We start from the raw sequence: 10,517 nt of genomic DNA on the forward strand, positions 1-10,517 counted from the left end.
CTTGGTCCTGTCCCTGTCCCCTCTAGCCTGTCATTGCTCACAATGCAATAACTCCAAGCCTACTACCACCCAGACCTTTCAACTCCTTTTATATCCCCATGGAACCGTTTTTCCAAGCCTCCGTGTGCCGTGGCTTTTGCTGTCCCAGGTTTCCCAAAGTTCCTCACGTAACTGTGTCTTCTCCAGGCCTATTCACCAATTACTCGGCACTGAGGTCATGGACAGCTTTTATCATAGGGTCATTTCAGACACCACCCAGTAGCCAGCCTTTTAGCTCACCAGTCATGCCTTTGCTGACATTCTGCAGCCTTACAGTCAGACCCTGGTTATGACCCATTCACTGTTTTTCCCTCACCATTGGTGAGTCTGCCTCAAATCTGCAGCTGTACCTCACTCACAGAATCTCCTCTAATAGTTCAGCCACCAATGGACCTACTATGCCCTCTCTGCTGATGGTGCAGTTCAGTTCCCAGCAACCGTTTCAAGGATGCCACTGAGTCCTGTCTTACCATCACAATATGCCCTCCTATGAGATACCCTCACACTATTTTTAATTTTAATTTATCTTATGTTGTCTTTTTTGACCCATATTTTACTTACAAGCATATGTTTTAAATCTCCATGTATCTTGGGATTTTCCAGATCTTTCTGTTACTGATTTCTAGTTTGATTCCATTGGGTATGAAAACATAGAACATATGTTTTGTGATTTCTATTTTTTTTTTTTTTGCATTGTTCAATGTATATTTTATGGCCTAGAATCTGGTGTATCCTGGTAAACGTTCCCTTATTCTGTTGCTGGGTGGAAGTATTCTATAGATATCTATCATATTCAGTTGATTAATCATGCAGGGAGAGTTCAACTAAGACGTTCCTGATTTTTCTGTCTGCCATGTCTGTCCATTACTGATAGAGGGTATTAAAATCTTCAACTAAAATACTGGATGTATCTAGTTCTTTTTGCAATTCTATCAGTTTTTGCCTCGTGTTTTGATGCTTTGTTCTTAGGCATATACATTGAGGTATATATATGTACATTGATATCCCTGATTGAAAAATTGACCCTTTTAAAATTAACAGATGTTCCTGTTTATCCCTGATGAATTACCTTGTTCTAAAGTCTCCTCTGTCTCAAAACAAGCTTTTTTAAAATTAGTCTTAGTACAGTATATCTCTCTGTATACCTTTACTTTTAAACTATATGTGTATTTATATTTAAAGAGTGTTTCTTGAAGATGCCATATAGTTGCATTTTGTTTTGTGATTCACTTTACATCTGTCTTTTAATAGATGAATTTAGACCATTGATTAGTTATTGGCATAACTGGATTAATATCAACCATATTTGTTACTGTTTTCTATTCATTGCACCTGTTCTTTGTTTCTATTTTTCCTTCTATTATTTAACTGCCTTTTACAAAATGAGTTTATGGAAGAATGATTGACTTACAAAAAGCAGTAAATATTTAATATATAAGTTGTATAGTTTTGGAGATAAGTATATATCTGTAAAACCATCAACACAGTCTATTCTGTAAACATATCCAGTAACTCCAAAATTTTCCCTGGTGCTCTTATTTATTATTATTTTATGTGATAAAAACACAACATAAAATACACCCTCTAGGCAAGTTATTTATTTATTTATTTATTTATTTATTTATTTATTTATTTATTTTGAGACAGAATCTTGCTCTGTTGCCAGGCTAGAGTGCAGTGGTGCAATCTCAGCTCACTGCAACCTCTGCCTCCTGGGTTCAAGTGATTCTCCTGCCTCTGCCTCCTGAGTAGCTGGGACTACAGGCATGCGCCACCACACCCAGCTAATTTTTTGTATTTTTAGTAGAGATGGGGTTTCACCGTGTTAGCCAGGATGGTCTCAATCTCCTGACCCTGTGATCTGCCCACCTCAGCCTCCCAAAGTGCTGGGATTACAGGCGTGAGCCACCACGCCCAGCCCAGCTGGTGAAAACAATTAAAAGCTTTCAGGAAGACAGTGATGCTGAATGATCATAAAATATATAGGGAGATTTTATGCATGAGGAGTTGACTTCGACAACTTTCTAGTTTTTTTGTTTTGTTTTGTTTTTGTTTTTGTTTTTGTTTTTTGAGACAGAGTCTCGCTCTGTCGCCCAGGCTGGAGTGCAGTGGTGCAATCTTGGCTCACTGCTAATTTTTTTTTTTTTTTTTGTATTTTTAGTAGAGATGGAGTTTCACCATGTTGGCCAGAATAGTCTTGATTTCCTGACTTTGTGATCTGCCTGCTTCGGCCTCCCAAAGTGCTGGGATCACAGGCATAAGCCACCTGGGCGTGAGCGCCTGGCCTAGGTCTTCATTTTTTACAGAATGAGAATAGGCCAGTACAAAGATAGGAGCAGTTGGAATTAGAGCAACAAAAATATTTCTAGATGATGTTTTGGGGAAAACATCAGTGAGGTTTAGGTGTATCAACTATCGATATCAAAAGAAAATTTACAGAAGCGTTTTTTCCCCTATTTTAAACGAACCAGAGATATACTATGTATGTCTATGTGTGTGTTGACTTACACATTTCAGTGCACTAATAAAAATCCATTATACCTAGAGTCACTTCTTAATGTTTTTCATTTAGGATCCCAGATAGTTAATTTTGGTGGAAAAAGTTCCTTGCTGTACACATTTAATCAGAAATTCGATAAGCCTAGCAAAAGAAATTATTTCTTTGAAATTTAAAACCAATTGGAGTGATGGAATCCTATTCCCTGGGGGACACAATGGCAAACACATCGCCCAGAAATTGAAAGAAAACTCATCTTAATTCAGGTAGAAAACTAAAGGGCAATGGTTTTTGAAAATGTGATTATTTAGAAGAAAGTATTTTTTCATACTTCATTTTTTTTCAGTTAAGTGTTGATTTATCTTGAAACCAGAACACATTTGAGAATGAAAGGATGTCCTGTAAGTAATTTCTTTGGGCAGTAAGGGTGAGTCAGAACCATGTAGGTGTCAGGATCACAGTTATCCTATAATTGAGATGTATTAAGGGCAACCTGTGTATATCTTAAATATGCTTTTATGTGAAAAGTCTTACAGTTTGGTAATTGTGTAAGACCATTATTAGATGCTCCATAAATAAACTGATGACATCATAAAGGGCCCTGGGAAGAAAATATTTTCAAGAAAAATGAAAATACAATGAACAATAATATTTTATAAACAGAAAACATTTTTGAAGGTGGACAGTAGATTGTATTTAGACAAAGCCAGCTGACAAATTCTTGGAGCAGAAGGATGTAAGGAAAGTGCAGTGCTTGTGAGAAATGCTAAACCTCTGTAACCATGGCATTGAACTGGATGGAACAGTGCAGTGCAGTTACTTTTCCTCTTTTTCCAGGTGATGCTAACCTGCTCTCCATGGATGCCCTCGTGACCCTCTCCCTGCCCAGGGCAGCCTGCTGGGCAATCAGCACTGGCATTCCGTCCTCTTCAAGTTCCTCCAGACACATGTCAGCATCACCGTGGACAAGCACACTCATCATTTTCAGGCAAAGGGAGAGTCCAGCTATTGTGGATCTTGATTATGAGGTGTGAATATTACTTTTTAAGTATTATAGATTTTACCATTGACACACCAGTATTATAATTCTCTAGATAAAATACTACTGCATAGTGGAATATCCTTTCTTAGTAATTCAGAATTGTGATGAAATATTTTCCATGAGTGACTATCACACAGTTGTAGAGAACATGCAGGCACTATTGAGACATATTATCGCTTAAAGATGCACATTTTCAAATGAGAGTCGCTTGTCACACCATTATGTTTAGAAAGCATATAGATGAAAAGCTATCGGTATAGGAAGCAACATATTTTTGTTTATTTATATATTTTTTTCTGGAGCAATATTTATTTTTAGAGTCCCTTGAATACAGAAGTGAAAATGTACTATTTAAGACTTGTATTTAATTTTATAAAATTTCTTTGCTAGATGGATATTACCTCTTATTGAACAACTAATAAAATATGTGGTATATAATCATACATTTAAAACGTGGGAAGACGACTAACACCTTTTTTCTTTTTTTTTTTTTTTTTTTTTTTTGAGACGGAGTCTCCCTGGGCCACCCAGGCCGGAGTGCAGTGACGCCATCTTTGCTCGCTGCAAGCTCCGCCTCCCGGGTTCACGCCATTCTCCTGCCTCAGCCTCCTGAGTAGCTGGGACTACAGGCGCCTGCCACCATGCCCGGCTAATTTTTTGTATTTTTAGTAGAGACGGGGTTTCACCGTATTAGTCAGGATGGTCTGGATCTCCTGAGCTCGTGATCCGCCCACCTCGGCCTCCCAAAGTGCTGGGATTACAGGCGTAAGCCACTGCGCCCAACCAACAACTAGTATCTTAAAGTACATGAAGACAAACTTCAAGAGACAAACATTAAATATATCCCCAAACTAAATGGACCTGTACTTTGCTTACAAATTGCTTAAATGGAAATGAAATTTGTGTTTAAGAAATGTTTTCACTGATGGAAAATAAATCTAATAAAACCATTATGTAAAAACATACTGATTTACAAAGCCAATGTGTCTCTGTTTTAATTTGTATATACCCTAAATGAGGTTTATATTAAATGAAAATAAAATACTAAGAGTCCGTCAATGTGTAGAAAAGAAATTCAGCTGCTCAAGTACTAGATAGCGCTTCATATTCTTTAAATCTATTTCCAGACCTGTGAATTGACTTTTTAAAATTTTATAATTTATCAACTGCTCCCTAAGGTTATTGACAATAGCAGGTGTTGGCCGAGCGCAGTGGTTCACACCTGTAATCCCAGCACTTTGGGAGGCCTAGGCAGGAGGATCACCTGAGGTCAGGAGCTCAAGACAAGCCTGGCCAACATGGAGAAACCTCTTCTCTACTAAAAATACAAAAATCAGCCCGGCGTGATAGTGGGCACTTTTAATCCCAGCTACTCAGGAGGCAGAGGCAGCAGGCAGAGTTTGCAGTGAGCCGAGATCGCATCACTGCACTCCAGCCTGGGCAATAAGAGCGGAACTCTGTCTGAAAACAAACAAACAAACAAACAAACAAAACAATAGCAGGTATTATGACTGGGCATATGATGTCATTTGTTTTTCCTATTACTTTTATCTCTATATTACCATATAAAATTTTCAATCCAGTATTTTATAGCCCTGTGTTTAAACTGATTAGTACCCTTAAAAAAATAAGATTCTAGATATAAACTTGGTGGTTTAAGGCCCAGTAAACAGTAATCAAACAAACAATAGATTTGTCCTCATAAAGAGCATATGAAAGCCAAAGGTTTTTTTTCTTTGTTGATCCTGCTTTGTATTACTCTGTTCTGTCCATTTTCTTTTCTGTAAGAAAACCCCAAAGAGATATAAAACAGTGGTGAATGGCCTCCAAATGACTGTTTGCCCTTGTTTTTTGAGCCAAAAACCTCTGGGAACAGGTCTTTAATTCTGGCAGCAGATTAGAACAAATGCTCAAAAATTCATGTTTTCTTCAAAAAATTTCAACTGGCGAGCTTTCACAATGTAAATTGTATACTTTTCACCCATGTGCTCCCACAAACGTGCCTCTCTCTCATATTCATCCTCCTCTTCCAAAAGATCATACACCTGCTCTAAAAGCTGAGCTCCCAGGCCCCAAATTACATCAGCTCTCAAGACTTCAACTAGTCTCCTGATCTTTTCAGAACCTCACATGGTAGCTGAAGGCAGTTCTTTGAAATGGAGTTCCTCTGCCTCTTCTGCAACTTTCCCATGAAGTATCAGTGTGTTCCGATATTTCCGATGAAGTTTGAATTCTGACACTCAATTTGCTACCGGGAGATCTTCACAGCTCGCTTTAGAATCCAGTTTCAGGGTCTGAGTCATCAATTGTACCAAGGCATTAATTTCATTTGTCTGACCTTTCCCTTCCCTGGAATCCCCATCTGACTTATCAGTTGCACTTGTGGAAGAACTTAACTCATCCTCAGACAATGGATCAGTTTCCTTTCCTGAGGGATGCTGCAGTTTGAGGAGAGCCATCAGGTGGGATGAGTTGGTCTTCCTCCTGCGGTTTCCCTGGCCCTACTACACTCAAGAGAAGCTTTCCTCACTGAAGGGCCTGAAGAGAACATTTCTTCCTGAGACTGCTTTAGTTGCCTCCTCTCTGGCTGATAATGGTCAGTCCTTTGATGATGACGTCTCACTGTTCCTTGAACTGCTCAGACCCTGTGGCCACTCTACCTTGATTTTCAGCATCTTTTTTGTGTTGATGTGATATCCACTTTTCCAACAATGGGATGAGAGGGCAAAAATCGAGGAGGCGACTCTTGGAACTGTCTCTTTTCCCCTCTGTGCTCAGTCTGTTCTTTCTTCTTCTGCCATCACTGTTGAGACAGGGAAGGTTCAGATCTCGAGTTGTGTGGCTGTCAATCTGGGTGGATTCTGCCGTGTTTTTCTATAATACATTCACCAGCAACTTGATCCTGGTCCTTTGGCTTTTGTTCTTTGATTAGGGGCTGCAGAGCTTCATTGGTTCATTCTTTTCCCCAGTGACAACGTCAGAGGACCACATGGGAATAAGGTTTTCAGGCTGAGCACTGGATTTAGTGTTGTCCTGCAGCAACTCCTCTTCCACTTGAGAAACACTGCATTTACCTGCTAACTCATTAGAGGCATCCAGGTGTCTTGGCTGATTCTCCTGAATGAAGCCATCGCTCCCTGAGTCCCTCCCTTTTGCTGGTAAGATGTCAATATTTACCCTACTGATTGTGGCTAGTTCTGTGGTATTGCTCAAGTCCTGTTTGCAGGTATGGGCTTTCAGGCTGGCACGTGACTTCAAGGGACCAGTTCCTAGGTCACTTGGCCAATTCCTAGGTTCCCCACTTTGATGATGTTTGTTCTTGTTAGGAAGACATTTTGAGTTTTCAGATCTCGATGAAGGGTGTGTTTTTCATGTAAATACTGCAAAGCCATGGCGATCTGTACAAATCACTCTGCCACCTGATTCTCAGGCAGAAGCTTTCCTTTCTGCTCCTTGAGTTTTCGGTACAGATCACCTCCTTCAAAGAAGCCCATGACAATGTCTCCTCCCTCCCGTGACTCCTTGTAGGTGACAATGTTGGGATGCTTCAGCTGAGACAAGAGCTGGGCTTCCTGTTCAGCAGCTCGCCGCTCTTGGCTACAGGCATTTCGGAGGTTCAGTTATTTTTGTTTTGTTTTGTTTTGTTTTAGACAGAGTCTTGCTCTGTTGCCAGGCTGGAGTGCAGTGGCACAGTCTCGGTTCACTGCAACCTCTGCCTCCCAGGTTCAAGCGATTCTCCTGCCTCAGCCTCCCAAGTAGCTGGGACTACAGGCACGTGCTAATTTTTATATATAGCACGCCCAGCTAATTTGTGTATTTTTTAGTAGAGACAGGGTTTCACCATGTTGGCCAGATGGTCTCGATCTCTTGACCTTGTGATCCTCCCACCTCAGCCTCCCAAAGTGCTGGGATTACAGGCGTGAGCCACCACTCCCAGTCCCTTGGAGGTTCAGTGTTTTAATGACATACTGCTTGTCATCCTTCTGGTGATTCACAAGCGTCACCTCTCCATAGCTCCCCTTGCCCACGACCCGCAGGTAGCGGTAGGCAGCCAGGGGCACATTCCCAGCGCTGGCCCAGAGTCAGGATGTGGCAACAACGGCAGGTAAGGCAGCAGGCAGCAGCAGGAGGCTCAGTTCACGCCCAAGAGGCAGCAGTGGGGGCTACTGTTGAGGCAGCCATTCCCCAGGGAAGGAGCGTGAGTTCCAGCCCAAGATGACACCACTGCCATAGCCAATTTATTTATATATATTTTTTAAGAGGCAGGGTCTCACTATTGCCCAGGCTGGATTACAATGGTGCAATCATGGCTTGCTGCAGCATTGACCTCCCAAACTGAGGTGATCCTCCCACCTCAGCCTCCTGAGTAGCTAGGACTACAGGTGCACATCACCATGCCTGGCACATTTTTTTATTAAAAAATTTTTTTTGTACAGATGAGGTCTTGGCAAGCAACATTTTAAAATGCATTCTTTTGGACCATTCTTCTGTATTACACCTGGTGTTTCACTGTGAACCCTGAATATTTCTTCTTGCTTTACTTATTATATTTTATTATTTTATTTATTTATTCCTAACTAGAATAAGCAATATGGAGAAGCTGTCAACATGTATTCTAACCTGATTTATTATGGACCAAAGGACCTAAGTGCACATAAATTAAAATACTGTTTCTTTTAGATTTTTAGGATTTTAAAGGACCTAACAGTGTTTGCAATACATTGCCTACAGACCTCTATTCTACCCTGAAATGCAGCATTTATCCTGACCATGCTGCTTATCGCCTGTATTCGAGTGAGCAAACCAGAACATTTTGACATTCACTGGCCTCAGCAGAAGAGACCAGCTGAAGATCCTGGGCTTGAATGAGATTATCAATGACTTTATTATTCTAACCTATTAATGCCACAGCAAAGCCAGTACCCTAAAGTCTCACTACTAGAAAGATTTATACAAAGTCATATGCCATCAGAGTAGGATACATTGTTAGGCAGATCAAGATTTACTAGGGAAATAAAGATGCAATATTCCCCATCATAAATAATGACAGTCATATGACTAGCAAATTATAAGAATGGGATATATCTATATAAATACAATAAAGATAATGATAAACTTACATCTTAAAACTTCATTTGAAATTAAAATGACAATGTAAAATAATGCAAAATAGACTTGAAGGCAACTGACACTATACCCATTAATCATAAATGCTTTAGGCAGATGATATGGTGAGGCTTTGTGTCCTACCCAGATATCATCTTGAATTGTAATTCCCATAATTCCCACATGTCAAGGGAGAGACCAGGTGGAGGTAATTGAATCATTGGGGCAGTTTCCCCCATGCTGTTCTTGTGATACTGAGTGAGTTCTCCTAAGATCTGATGGTTTTATAAGGGGCTCTTCCCCCTTCACTCAGCACTTCTTCCTGCTGCCTTGTGAAGAAGGTACCTTGCTTCCCCTTCACCTTCCTCCATGACTGTAAGTTTCCCAAGGCCTCCCCAACCATGCTCAACTGTGAGTCAATTAAATCTCTTTCCTTCATAAATTACCCAGTCTTGGGCACTTCTTTATAGCAGTTTGAAAATGGACTATTACAGCAGATAATCAGAAAATCATTAAGCAACATTATTTATGTCTTTTTTTCCCCTGAGATCAGCTTTGGAGGGACTCCTGGACATGGAAAAACAATGACGTTCCTACATAAAAACTTTGATGGGTGTTTCAAAAACCTCTATTAGAATAGAGCAGATTATCATTGATTTGTCAAAGAAACACAAACCACAGATTCTCATTCCGGTAAGAAACTCTATTTGAGTTCAGTAGAAAAGGGAACTGCAATCTGTTTTATTAATTCAGTTTTAAAATATACATCTTCTGAAGGTACAGATTCTATATACTTAGTTCATGTTTGACTTCATTTTTACGTATGTATGGAAAGATATGCGTAATTTTACAAAAGTGTTAAAGTGTAATCATATAAAGGTTTTTAAATGCAATATCTTTTCTAAAATTGTGGTAAGAGCATGTAACATGAGATCTACTGTCTTAACAAAACTTTAAGTGTATGATAAAGTGTTTTTAACTATAGGCAGGTTGTTGTACAGCAGATCACCAGAATTTATTCATCTTGCATGTAACACACTTTGTTAGTTGTATAGCAACTCCTCATTTCTTTCTGCTTCCAGCATTTGACAATCATTCTATTCTCTGCTTCGATGAGTTTGACTACTTTAGATACCTCATATAAGTGGAATCATGCAACTCTTAATTTCGTTTACTTTTTATTTTATTTTTTGAGATGGAGTCTCACTCTGTCGCCCAGGCTGGAGTGCAGTGGCACGATGGGGGCTTACTACTAGCTCCGCCCCCTGGGTTCTCACCATTCTCCTGCCTCAGCCTCCCGAGTAGCTGGGACTATAGGCCCCTGCCACCATGCCCGGCTAATTTTTTTGTATTTTTAGTAGAGACAGGGTTTCACCATGTTCACCAGGGTGGTCTCGATTTCCTGACCTCATGATCCGCCCACCTTGGCCTCCCAGAGTGCTGGGATTACAGGGTTGAGCCATCGCTCGGCCTACTTTTAAAAATTTCCTTTTCTGTCCTCAATTTATTTCTGCTCTAATGTGATTTCCCTTTTTTTGCCTAACTTTAGGCTTTGTTTGTTCTTCTTCTAGTTTTTTGAGGTGTAAAGTTTCGTATTTGATTTGAGATCTTTTTCAAAGTCAGCATTTATTATTCATTTCCTTCCTAGCACTGCTTTTGCTGCATCCCATAAGTTTTGGTATGCTGTGTTTTCATTTTCATTTGTCACAAGATGTTTTCTGATTTCTCTTTTGATTTTTTCTTTGACACATTGGTTGTTCAAAAATGCGTTCTTTAATTTCCAGATATTTGTGAGATTGCCAGTTTTCCTTTAGCTATTAATTTCTAGTTTTA

At 39.9% G+C, this 10,517-nt stretch overlaps 1 pseudogene; it reads right to left on the bottom strand.

Annotated features, from left to right (window-relative positions):
* Nucleotides 1-5,488: 5,488 nt before the first annotated feature.
* LOC105536025 lies at nucleotides 5,489-9,373 on the bottom strand (annotated as a pseudogene).
* Nucleotides 9,374-10,517: the final 1,144 nt, after the last annotated feature.

Source organism: Mandrillus leucophaeus, unplaced genomic scaffold, assembly GCF_000951045.1.
Source record: "Mandrillus leucophaeus isolate KB7577 unplaced genomic scaffold, Mleu.le_1.0 Scaffold153, whole genome shotgun sequence".
NCBI lineage: Eukaryota > Metazoa > Chordata > Mammalia > Primates > Cercopithecidae > Mandrillus > Mandrillus leucophaeus.